Raw genomic sequence first — 13,356 nt, 5'->3', positions numbered from 1 at the left:
CCGACCCACAGGAGGGTGAGCACGGCCAGATGAATAGATGCTGGCAGCAGCAGTAGCAGCAGGGGTCTGTGAAACCAGGAGGGAAGGGTTTCGGGGTGGGATGAGTGAGCTAGAGAGCCCTCTCCAGCCCCGCCAAAGGGAAGAGTTATCTTGTCAGAAGCTGGGGGCAATGCTCTCACAATCCCATGCCGCAGGTCAGAATCCTTGCCTGAGTAACCACGTGTTTATCTCCGGGCACGCCGATCTGTACAAATGTGAAAGGCCAGGGAGTCGTGCACGCCCCACCCGCTCAGGGCAGTGAAGGAGCCACGCAATCGTCTTTAGGGATATTTTGACAAAGGATGCCAGGCTCATTGTGGGTTGCTCTACCTCTGCAGATAACACTAATTTAGGGATTTTCTTTCTCCACCCCAGGACGGCAGGCTGAATTCCAAACCACCAGTTGTCTCGACTTCTCCCAGACTATTGGAGGAATGAAGACTGCAGTGAGAGAAGACCTTCGCTCCAGATCATGCGGCAAGAGATGGATAAAGGGAAAACCCTTTTAGGCTCAAAACTAATGTAGTGCTCTACCCTAGGGCTTTAGAGCCAGGAAGGAAGAGGAAAAAGAGAAAGAGTTTTCTTGATGCCCACAACCTCCTGTTTTTATATACCTACCTACATAAGACCATCAAAAGACTCTTTGGGGTGAAAAGGGAGGAATTTCCTTCACGCAAAAATTCTCCAGATTTCATTTCCCTCCTGAAGGTCTTCAAGGCCTTCTAAAGATTCTTTGGGGTGAAAAGGGAGGACTTTGCTTCGTGCAGATGTTCCCCAGATTTCATTTCCCCACCGGAGGTCTTCAAGGCCTTCAGAAGACTATTTGGAGTCAAAAGGGAAATATTTGCTTCACACAAATATTCCCCAGATTTCATTCCCCCACCAAAGGTCTTCAAGGCCTTCAGCTGACTCTCTGGGATGAAAAGGGAGAGATTTGCTTCATGTAAAACTTCCCCAGATTTCATTTCCCTACTGAAGGTCTTCAAGGCCTTCAGAAGACTCTTTGGGATGAAAAGGGAGAAATTTGCTTCATGCAAAACTTCCCCAGATTTGATTTCCCTACCGAAGGTATTTAAGGCCTTCCCAAGACTCTTTGGTGTGAAAAGGGAGAAATTTGGTTCATGCAAAGATTTCCCAGATTGCATTTCCATCCCGAAGGTCTTCAAGGCCTTCACAAGACTCTTTGGGGTGAAAAGGGAGAAATTGGCTTCATGCAGAGATTCCCCAGGTTTCATTTCCTTACCGAAGGCCTTCAAGGCATTCACAAGACTCTTTGGGAGGAAAAGGGAGAAATTTGCTTCATGAAAAGATTCCCCGGATTTCATTTCCCTACTGAAGTTCTTCAAAGCCTTCACAAAACTATTTGGGGTGAAAAGGGAGAAATTTGCTTCATGCGAAACTTCCCCAGATTTTATTTCCCTATTGAAGGTCTTCAAGGCCTTCACAAGACTCTTTGGGGTGAAAAGGGAGAAATTTGCTTCATGCAAATGTTCCCCAGATTTCATTTCCCCACCGGAGGTCTTCAAGGCCTTCAGAAGACTATTTGGAGTCAAAAGGGAAAAATTTGCCTCACGCAAATATTCCCCAGATTTCATTTCCCCACCAAAGGTCTTCAAGGCCTTCCACTGACTGTATGGGATGAAAAGGGAGAGATTTGCTTCATGTGAAAATTCCCCAGATTTCATTTCCCTACTGAAGGTCTTCAAGGCCTTCAGAAGACTCTTTGGGATGAAAAGGGAGAAATTTGCTTCATGCAAAACTTCCCCAGATTTCATTTCCCTATTGAAGGTCTTTAAGGCCTTCACAAGACTCTGGGAGAAAAAGGGAGAAATTTGCTTCATGAAAAGATTCCCCAGATTTCATTTCCCTATTGAAGGTCTTCAAAGCCTTCACAAGACTATTTGGGGTGAAAAGGGAGAAATTTGCTTCATGCAAAACTTCCCCAGATTTTATTTCCCTACTGAAGGTCTTCAAGGCCTTCACAAGACTCTTTGGGGTGAAAAGGGAGAAATTTGCTTCATGCAGAGATTCCCCAGATTTCATTTCCCTACAGAAGGCCTTCAAGGCATTCACAAGACTCTTTGGGAGGAAAAGGGAGAAATTTGCTTCATGAAAAGATTCCCCAGATTTCGTTTCCCTACTGAAGGTCTTCAAAGCCTTCACAAGACTATTTGGGGTGAAAAGGGAGAACTTTGCTTCATGCAAATGTTCCCCAGATTTCATTTCCCCACCGGAGGTCTTCAAGGCCTTCAGAAGACTATTTGGAGTCAAAAGGGAAATATTTGCTTCACACAAATATTCCCCAGATTTCATTCCCCCACCAAAGGTCTTCAAGGCCTTCAGCTGACTCTCTGGGATGAAAAGGGAGAGATTTGCTTCATGTAAAACTTCCCCAGATTTCATTTCCCTACAGAAGGTCTTCAAGGCCTTCACAAGACTCTTTGGGATGAAAAGGGAGAAATTTGCTTCATGCAAAAATTCCCCAGATTTGATTTCCCTACCGAAGGTCTTTAAGGCCTTCACAAGACTCTGGGAGGAAAAGGGAGAAATTTGCTTCATGAAAAGATTCCCCAGATTTCATTTCCCTATTGAAGGTCTTCAAAGCCTTCACAAGACTATTTGGGGTGAAAAGGGAGAAATTTGCTTCATGCAAAATTTCCCCAGATTTCATTTCCCTACTGAAGGTCTTCAAAGCCTTCACAAGTCTCTTAGGAGTGAAAAGGGAGAAATTTGCTTCATGCAAAACTTCCCCAGATTTTATTTCCCTACTGAAGGTCTTCAAGCCCTTCACAAGACTATTTGGGGTGAAAAGGGAGAAATTTGCCTCATGCAAAAGTTCCCCAGATTTTATTTCCCTACTGAAGGTCTTCAAGGCCTTCAAAAGACTCTTTGGGGTGAAAAGGGGGAAATGTGCTTCATGCAAATGTTCCCCAGATTTCATTTTTCCACCGGAGGTCTTCAAGGCCTTCAGAAGACTATTTGGAGTGAAAAGGGAAAAATTTGCTTCACGCAAATATTCCCCAGATTTCATTTCCCCACCAAAGGTCTTCAAGGCGTTCAGCTGACTCTCTGGGATGAAAAGGGAGAAATTTGCTTCATGCGAAACTTCCCCAGATTTCATTTCCCTACAGAAGGCCTTCAAGGCCTTCACAAGACTCTTTGGGGTGAAAAGGGAGAAATTTGCTTCATGAAAAGATTCCCCAGATTTCATTTCCCTACTGAAGGTCTTCAAGGCCTTCACAAGACTATTTGGGGTGAAAAGGGAGAAATTTGCTTCATGCAAAAGTTCCCCAGATTTTATTTCCCTACTGAAGGTCTTCAAGGCCTTCAAAAGAGTCTTTGGGGTGAAAAGGGAGAAATGTGCTTCATGCAAATGTTCCCCAGATTTCATTTTTCCACCGGAGGTCTTCAAGGCCTTCCGAAGACTATTTGGAGTGAAAAGGGAAAAATTTGCTTCACGCAAATATTCCCCAGATTTCATTTCCCCACCAAAGGTCTTCAAGGCGTTCAGCTGACTCTCTGGGATGAAAAGGGAGAAATTTGCTTCATGTAAAAATTCCCCAGATTTCATTTCCCTACTGAAGGTCTACAAGGCCTTCAGAAGACTCTTTGGGATGAAAAGGGAGAAATTTGCTTCATGCAAAAATTCCCCAGATTTGATTTCCCTACCGAAGGTCTTTAAGGCCTGCACAAGACTCTTTGGTGTGAAAAGGGAGAAATTTGCTTCATGCAAAGATTTTCCAGATTGCATTTCCCTCCCGAAGGTCTTCAAGGCCTTCACAAGACTCTTTGGGGTGAAAAGGGAGAAATTTGCTTCATGCAGAGATTCCCCAGGTTTCATTTCCTTACCGAAGGCCTTCAAGGCATTCACAAGACTCTTTGGGAGGAAAAGGGAGAAATTTGCTTCATGAAAAGATTCCCCGGATTTCATTTCCCTACTGAAGGTCTTCAAAGCCTTCACAAGACTATTTGGGGTGAAAAGGGAGAAATTTGCTTCATGTGAAACTTCCCCAGATTTTATTTCCCTACTGAAGGTCTTCAAGGCCTTCACAAGACTCTTTGGGGTGAAAAGGGAGAAATTTGCTTCATGCAAATGTTCCCCAGATTTCATTTCCCCACCGGAGGTCTTCAAGGCCTTCAGAAGACTATTTGGAGTGAAAAGGGAAAAAATTGCTTCACGCAAATATTCCCCAGATTTCATTTCCCCACCAAAGGTCTTCAAGGCGTTCAGCTGACTCTCTGGGATGAAAAGGGAGAAATTTGCTTCATGTGAAAATTCCCCAGATTTCATTTCCCGACTGAAGGTGTTCAAGGCCTTCAGAAGACTCTTTGGGATGAAAAGGGAGAAATTTGCTTCATGCAAAAATTCCCCAGATTTGATTTCCCTACCGAAGGTCTTTAAGGCCTTCACAAGACTCTGGGAGGAAAAGGGAGAAATTTGCTTCATGTAAAGATTCCCCAGATTTCATTTCCCTATTGAAGGTCTTCAAAGCCTTCACAAGACTATTTGGGGTGAAAAGGGAGAAATTTGCTTCATGCAAAACTTCCCCAGATTTCATTTCCCTACTGAAGGTCTTCAAAGCCTTCACAAGACTCTTAGGAGTGAAAAGGGAGAAATTTGCTTCATGCAAAACTTCCCCAGATTTTATTTCCCTACTGAAGGTCTTCAAGGCCTTCACAAGACTATTTGGGGTGAAAAGGGAGAAATTTGCTTCATGCAAAAGTTCCCCAGATTTTATTTCCCTACTGAAGGTCTTCAAGGCCTTCAAAAGACTCTTTGGGGTGAAAAGGGAGAAATGTGCTTCATGCAAATGTTCCCCAGATTTCATTTTTCCACCGGAGGTCTTCAAGGCCTTCAGAAGACTATTTGGAGTGAAAAGGGAAAAATTTGCTTCACGCAAATATTCCCCAGATTTCATTTCACCACCGAAGGTCTTCAAGGCCTTCAGCTGACTCTTTGGGATGAAAAGGGAGAAATTTGCTTCATGCAAAAATTCCCCAGATTTGATTTCCCTACCGAAGGTCTTTAAGGCCTTCAGAAGACTCTTTGGTGTGAAAAGGGAGAAATTTGCTTCATGCAGAGATTTTCCAGATTGCATTTCCCTCCCGAAGGTCTTCAAGGCCTTCACAAGACTCTTTGGGGTGAAAAGGGAGAAATTTGCTTCATGCAGAGATTCCCCAGGTTTCATTTCCTTATCAAAGGCCTTCAAGGCATTCACAAGACTCTTTGGGAGGAAAAGGGAGAAATTTGCTTCATGAAAAGATTCCCCAGATTTCATTTCCCTACTGAAGGTCTTCAAAGCCTTCACAAGACTATTTGGGGTGAAAAGGGAGAAATTTGCTTCATGCGAAACTTCCCCAGATTTTATTTCCCTACTGAAGGTCTTCAAGGCCTTCACAAGACTCTTTGCGGTGAAAAGGGAGAAATTTGCTTCATGCAAAACTTCCCCAGATTTTATTTCCCTACTGAAGGTCTTCAAGGCCTTCACAAGACTCTTTGGGATGAAAAGGGAGAAATTTGCTTCATGCATAGTTTCCCCAGATTTCATTGCCCTACCGAAGGTCTTCAAGGCCTTCACAAGACTGGGGTGAAAAGGGAGAAATTTGCTTCATGCAAAGATTTCATTTCCCTACCGAAGGTCTTCAAGGCCTTCACAAGACTATTTGGGGTGAAAAGGGAGACATTTCCTACTTTCAAAAATTCCCCAGATTTCATTTCCCTCCCCGAAGTCCTTTAAGGTCCGGAAAAGAGAGTATTTGGGGTGTAAAAGGAGAAATTCACTTCATAGAAAAATTCTCCAGAATTCATTTCCCTACCGAAGGTCTTCAAGGCCTTCAAAAGACTATTTGGGGTGTAAGAGGGATAATGGACTTTGTAGAAAAATTCCCCAGATCTCATTTCCTTACTGAAGGTCTTCAAGGCCTTAGGAGGGAATTTTTGCGGTGCCAAGGAGAAAGAAATTTACATCAAGGAAATCATCTCCAGTTTTCTTTCTCTATCCAAGGTCTTCAGGGCCACAGAAGGGAATATTTGAGGTGAAAAAGAGGAAATTTGCCTTACCCAAAAAGTCTCCCGCTCTGTTTTCTGTACGTAACATTTGCGGGGCCTGCCAATATAATATGTGGGGTTAAAAACCAGGAGGATTTTGCTTCACGCAAAGTCCTCTAGTTTCTTGGTCCGCCTAAGTTCTTCAAGTCCTCAGTAGAGAATATGTGAGGGGCAAAAGGAGAAATTGGCTTCTTGCAGATACATCTCCTGTTCCTGACTCCACATCTGGCCTTCAAGGCCTTTGAATTTGAGAAAGAAAGGAAATCTTTGAGGTGTAAAAGGGAAAATTTGCTTCATGGCCAAATCTCCAGCTTGTGATTTTCTCTACCTAAGGTCTTCAAGGCCAGAAAAGAGATTAATTTAGTTCGAAGAAGAGAAAATTGCCCTATGTAAACAATGTCTCCAGGATGTCTTTTCTCTACCTCAGGTCTTGGAGGTCAAGCAAGTAGGTATTTCCAGTAAAAAGGAAAAACTTGCTTCATGTAAACGATTTCCTGCTTTCAGGTTTCTAACTAAGGTTTTCCAGGCCTGAAACTCTATGGCATTTTCAAAGGGGCATTTTGCTTCCTGCCAAACCTGTCCTGCTTATTGGTCCCCTCAAGGTCTTCAAGGCCATCAAAGAGATTATATGAGACTTAAAGAGATGAAATTGCTTCATGCAAACCGTCTCTAGCTTTTATGTCCCTATCCAAGGTCTTCAAGGCCTGAAAAGAGAAGGTATGGCCTTAAAAAGGGAGAATTTTTCTTCCTGCCAAAACTGTCCTGCTTATTGGTCACCCCAAGGTCTTCAAGGCCATCCAAGAGAATAGAGGAGATGAAGAAGGCTGAATAGGCTTCATGCAAACCATGTCCAGCTTTCTTGTCTCTCTGCAAGGTCTTCAAGGCCTTGAAAGAGACCATTTGCGGTGACAAGAGAGGGAAATTTTCTTCACGCAGATACACCTCCTCTGCATTACTCCACCTCCGGCCTTCAAGGCCTTTTCATTGAGAATGAATAGAGACTATATGAGGTGCCAAAGTAGAAGATTGCTTCATGCAACCATCTCTGGCTTAGATTTCTCTCCCTAAGGTCTTCAAGGGCAGAAGAGAGAATATCCGAGGTAAAAGTGGAGAAACGTGGTTCCTGCCAACCATCAGCAGCTTTGGTTTCTCTACCTAAGGCCTTCAAGTCCTCCAAAGAGATTATCTGAGGTGGAAAAGGGGAACTGTGCTTCTCGCAAAGCATCTCCGTCTTTTCCTTCTCTGTGCAAGGTCTTCAAGGCCTCCAAGGAGATTATTTGAGGTGGAAAAGGAGAACTTTGCTTCACGCAAACCGTCTGAGGTGGAAAAGGAGAACTTGGGCTTGGGTTGTTGCAGGAAGAAAGAGAGAGAGAGAGAGAGAGCACAAAGAGATAAGACTTGGGTGAAGAGCCTCATGCTAATTCCCCCTAATAATCCCTAAAAGAGTTTTCACGCTTTTCCGTCCACTCTGCCTGCTCCGCCCTCTCAACCGTGGACAAAGTCATCAAACCACTCTGTGCCACCTAACCAGGTAGGAAATTGGACTGCTAGTGGGAGCGGGCCGGGTTTTTGGTTCTTGGGAATGCCGGGATGCTTTTGTGGCCCGGTCGCTCCCCGGGTGCTCGACGCTGCTTAGAAAGTTGCTATCAAGACATGTCTGGGAATTCTTTGAAATCACAAAACATCTGTTGCAACGCTTTGCTAGGGTTGAAGTAGCATTCAGACCTACGTGGAAATGATGGCTCGTCCGGTCCACATTGCAGTTGGCTTCCGGTTGAGGTGGGCTACATTATCCCATCGGATTCACCTAGGCAGTCTCCCTGTCAGCTTGCCCTAGAGTGCCAAAGAGTTTGGTTTTCAGTTGGGATCAAGTGATTCGTTTCCTCTGTGCTCCGGGATCAGTGATCTGGCCACCATTCTTCCCTGAATTGAGCCTAGTGGTTTGCAGCCTGCTCTGAGACCCGATTTTCAGCTATTCATTCACTCTCCTGCCTCTTCTGTAGATCGTGCATCTTAAGAGCCGCTATGGTTCAGTTTGGAAATGACAGAGAGAAAAACGGGTAAGCAACCCTTGCGGAGCATCTGGTTCATTGGGAAAGGGAGTAATTTAGAGTTCAACAGCTGGGATTCCGTTTCTTCTGGGTGATTGTTCCCCTTTCCCATTTGGTGCACTGGGTGAAATATCGGGGCACGAACGAAATCTGGGTCCTCGCCTCACTGCCCAAACATTAACCAAGCTTTACCAAGGAGAAAGAGTTAGGCAAATCAAGCTACTGTAACTCCTGAATCTAAGTACTAGACATCTGCGCAAGTGGGCAATAAAGAACGGAACTGTATTTTCCCTCTCCCTATAGGGCCAGCCGGCGCAACTCAAGAAACACTCCAGAGAATGTTCATCTCCAGAAGAATAGAGGCTGAAGGAAAATCAGATGATGGTTGGGTTTGGAGAAAACAAATCCAGCTACTGGTTAAGATGAAACTATTCTGGACCCAAGGCTCAGTCTGGAGCCTCTGGTCCAGGATTTTGGAGGGCAAGAAAAGAAAATTTGGTGGGGAGGAGGAGGGATTTTTCCTGGTGCTACATTCTTGAAAAACTTAGGCTCATGTAAAACAGCCTGTCCTCCTCAAAGGACAACGATGGCTCTCCCTCCTTGGGTCTTCAAGGCCCAAGGGGTGAGGAGGGAGAGAGTAGCTTCAGGCCAAACTCTCCTATTTGATCCATCATCTCCCATCCTGGCTACTCTGGTGTTTGTGGTGGGGTCGGGGGGCGCCGGGGGCGGGAAGGGGGGGAAACCGCAAAGAAACTGTGCAGGGGCAAAGACGAGGTTCTCTTCTTGCAGAATCTCTTGAAAAGCACGGTCCCTCTGTCCTAGAAATCTCCCCAGTTGGTCTTTATGGCCGCACTTCTGGACCCAGAGATTAGCCTGACAGACCATCTGGGATATCTCTCTCCTGAGCCTTCTGGTTTTCAGAGAGGGTAGACCTGCTCCATTTTGACCATGAAGGCTCATTTTCCATGTGAATCAATTATCCAGTTTGACAGGGAAATACCTTTCAAAATTCTATAGTGTTTCATCAGGATGACAGTTTCTAACCCGTATGACGAAAGCACATCGGAGAGAACTCCTTGACCTTCTCTAGATCCTGGTTGACCAACTCCATGGTCAATGGAATGTTATTTTTCTCACATTCAAGTGATATGAAACAACTAAGAGATTTGCTCAATCCATCCCACCAGCATTTTAAAAGTCAATAAAATAGCTATATAAAATAAAAATAAATGCAAAGCGCAACTCCCGGCAGGAGAATAAAATACAATAAAATAGTTTAAAATTAAAGTAAATATTAAAATCACTGACATATAAAATAATTGACATATAAATACGCGGCACACTCATTCCATTGAACGTGGACGTCTGGGATATCTTCGGATTTGCCCAAAAAAAGAAAAATATTCCACGCATTCGAAGTCCCCAAACGGCGAGGTTTATCTCTGCCTTTTCTAACGTGATTAGGTGAATGGCTTTATGAACTCATACTGACTGTAACACTATAGACCCACCCCAAAACGTCAAGGCACAATTAATTCAGTGCAATTTCCAATCAACTGGACTTCATATGCTTGGTTTAAGAATGTCTGACACATTGAGTGTTTTGTTCTCAAGGTTTTGAGTCAGTACAGATTCGGGAGCTGCTATTCTGGACTGGATCTTGCCTGGATGAGGTAGGTCCCGGTAGGAGCAGAGGTAAGTGCCATCCGGATGATAGAAAAATATATCAGTCCGTCCCCGTGAAGGGTGGGTGGAAGGGCCATCCTTCCTCTTGGTGGCTCTGGGAGCTGGCAAGTGTTGCCTCAGTGAATGTCGGCGTCTTTACCCCTGTGTTAACTTTTCCGCTTCAGAATCTGCCGGTAGGATATTTGTTCCCCACACACAGGGAGGAGAGGATCAGTGTTCCTAGATGCGGGGGAAACGACGAGGTGAAGGTGCCGCGGACAAAGAAGGACAATTCACGGGATCGTGGCCGCCGTCCCTGCTGCCCCTCATTGCAGGGCGGTGGGGGGAAGCAGGGACATCTCGGTGAGAGGGTCCCGGGGGAAGAGGGAGGCGACGGACCGGGCCTGAGGAGGTGGGACGGAGGGTGGAAGCCCACTGCGGCACTGCCACTAGGTGCCCCCTGATCTCCTCAGTGGGAGACCCACTGCAGGGGGGACAGTGGCAGTGCAGGGGAGGGTGGGGCAGGGAGGAGGGTGTTGCTGGGGACCCCTTCTCTATCATTTCCTCTATTCACGTCCGCTCCCTTTTCCCCGGCCACTTCCCTTTCTCCTCCTTCCCTTTCTCCCCTAAAATAAAAGTTAAAAAGTTTGTTTCCACAGCACCCCAGCATTCGAGGACCACAGTCCATTGGGGGACCCCAGATCTCCAGCCGAGCCGGCTCTATCCTCTTCCTGGGCTTTCAGCGGCCCGAAGGACTCAGGGCTGCATCCTGAGGACCCCAGCCCTCTGGCCCAGCCAGCTCTGCACTTCCTCCTGGACTCTGCACCGACCGCCTTGGGAAAACGATCCTGAAGCACTCCAGACTGCATCCTGTGGACCCCAGCCCTCCAGCCCAGCCAGCTCTGACTTCCCCCTGGACTCCCAACTGCCTGCCCACCCCCCCCCCCCCCCGCCGAGGGAAACAACCCTGCAGCACTCCTGACTGCACCCTAAGCCTGATTGCACTCTGAGGACCCCAGCCCTCCAGCCCAGCCAGCTCTAACTTCCCCCTGGACTCTCAACTGCTCGCCCTGGGGAAACAATCCTGAAGCAATCCTGATTGCCCTCTAATCCCAACTAATGTCCCCCCCATGTCCCCACCCCAGACTGGAGCTTCAGAAAGTGTTTTGGGACCTGGGTTGTCTCTGACCCCCCCCCACCCCCCAACTAGATCCACCACCCCACCCCCTTGCAGATATTCCCAGAAAACCTGTTCTTTCCCAAAACACTATGTTAATGAATAAAAGGTGTTAAAATCCCATCTCACACCTGATTGTCTTCCTTTGTGGATTGGGTCTCTGTATGGTTCAAAGAGGTGGTGTCTGCACAGGTAAAAAAGATAGAGGCTTCAGGGCTACTGACTAAAACTCTTTGCACATAGTTTGCAGCCCTACCTGAGGGCTTTACAGTAAGAGGTAAGTGGGAACTCCTGAGTCAATCAAAGGGATGACAGTTCTGTGGTGAAAGTGTAAGAGCACTATGGCACTATATGCCTCTTCTTCCTTAGAAGTTTGTTTTTCTTTTCTCTGACACCTTCCAGGAGCTCTGATCATCATCATAATAATAATGATGATGGTATTTGTTAAGCACTTACTATGTTCCAAGCCATGTTCTAAGCCCTGGGGTAGATAGAAGGTCATCAGTTTGCCCCATGTGGGGCTCACAGTCTTTAAGCACATTTTACAGATGAGGTAACTGAGGCCCAGAGAACTAAAGTGACTCTCCCAAAGTCACACAGCAGAAAAGTGTCAGAGTTGGGATTCAAACCCACGATCTCTGACTCCCAAGCCTATGCTAGAATTTCCACTAAGCCAGGCTGCTTCTCTTATGGTATTTGTTAAGCGCTTACTATGTGCAAAGCCCTGTTCTAAGCACTGGAATAGATAGAAGGTTATCGGGTTATCCCATGTGGGGCTCACAACCTTAATTCTTATTTTACAAATGCGGTAACAGAGGGCCAGAGAAGTTAAGTGGGTTGCCCAAGGTCACACAGCAGAGAAGTGTTGGAGTTGGGATTCAAACCCGCAACCTCTGATTGCCAAGCCCGTGCTTTTTCCACAAAGCTATGCTGTTTCAAGATACAAGGTATAGTTCACAGTGTGGACAATTCCTTTGTGTTAATGGGCCATGGTGTAGTGGATAGAGCACTGTCCTGGGCTTCAGAAGGTAATGGGTTGTGTAATCCTGTCTAGGTCGGTTGTCTGCTGTGTGACCTTGGGCAAATCACTTAACTTCTCTGTGCCTCAGTTACCTCATCTGTATCCCCACTTGTACTCTTTGCTCCATTCAAAATTTAGGGACCTGTAGAATAGCCATAGAAAATTAAATCTTTCCTCATACCATGGAAACTTTTTTTTAACGATTGAGCTGTGTGACTACTGTACGACAATATAACATTTCAGGTGAACGTTGTTTTTCATTCTGTTTTTAATGAAGAGAAAGAATTCATTATAATGTTCCACCCCAAGGATTTCAGAAACCAGGCCTACAGGAACCCATTAAAACAGGGTATCAGTATTCTGATTAAACATCAGAAAAAAATCATTGGTTCCTACTGGATGTTCACCTGATGACTGCTTGCTTTTCTCCCTGACAACTTTATGGTGCATGATCAAGATTGGGCTCTCAGTTCTCAGGTAGCACCACTGGTGAGATTGTATCTTTGAGGATTTGTAGTTTTTGAGAGAGATTAATTGCACATTTTATCCATAAAAACACAGTCGGGCATCTCATCTGGCCCCTTGACCTGCGGGGGACATGTCTCTAAGACCACTGGTCAAATATGGGAAAGGTAGGTCCTATCGCCCACAGTTTAGGTGACAAAACTGCCTCATAAACATATCCATATACTCCATCAGTTCCCCTAATTTAATAATAGGAACAGTGCTAATGATGGTATCTGTTAAATGCTTGCTATGTGCTGAGCTCTGTTCTAAGTGCTGGGGTTGAGAGGAGTTAAATCATCCATTCTATATTCTACCTATCATGGCATCTTGTGCTTATAGTGTGCAAAGATTTGAAAGGAACATTGCAACTGCAAGCTCTGCTAATTTTCTGTAGTTACATAGAATTAATTGAACCAGCAACTCTTCACAAGTCACTGGGAAAGCAAGCCAACCCAAATTAAAACAATAGAGATATTGGTTGAACAGATGCATCATGTATAGACCTGTGACCCTAAAGCAGCACTAGAGGAAATAATTACAGGCTCTTTAAGGCAGGGAAGAAGGTGCCAACATATGTTGGGATTCTGAATGCTGCTAACTGCCTTCAAAGATCAGTGTGTTTTCCAAACACAGTTCTATAAAAATACCTTTCTTATTCTGTTGCCAAGGGGTAGCCCATGCATGATTCAGTGAGAAAAAAGTTTGGCCCACAAATAATTTGGAAAGGGGTTTCACAGCAGATAGACTACTGTTTTTCGGCGGGTGAACCTGTTGCACTAATGAGCCCTGGTTTTTTATAATAATTGTGATCTTTGCTAAGCACTAACTATGCCAAGCATATAGTAGA

General features: G+C 45.3%; 1 protein-coding gene and 1 long non-coding RNA gene across 3 annotated transcripts in view; one reads left to right on the top strand and one right to left on the bottom strand.

Moving 5' to 3' along the window:
* LOC119942483 overlaps window positions 1–10,745 on the top strand; it is a 28,516-nt gene extending 17,771 nt beyond the window's left edge. The window contains exon 4 of the long non-coding RNA XR_005455366.1: window positions 8,914–10,745. This is a non-coding gene — a long non-coding RNA (uncharacterized LOC119942483). The remainder of the gene's footprint in view (window positions 1–8,913) is intronic.
* Window positions 1–13,356, bottom strand: part of PDZD9 (PDZ domain containing 9) — a 185,056-nt gene that overhangs the window by 166,279 nt on the left and 5,421 nt on the right. The window lies entirely within an intron of this gene.

Source organism: Tachyglossus aculeatus, chromosome 21, assembly GCF_015852505.1.
Source record: "Tachyglossus aculeatus isolate mTacAcu1 chromosome 21, mTacAcu1.pri, whole genome shotgun sequence".
Taxonomy (NCBI): domain Eukaryota; kingdom Metazoa; phylum Chordata; class Mammalia; order Monotremata; family Tachyglossidae; genus Tachyglossus; species Tachyglossus aculeatus.
Note: the sequence above shows the minus strand (reverse complement) of the source record. Positions and strands in the feature narration are given on the sequence as shown.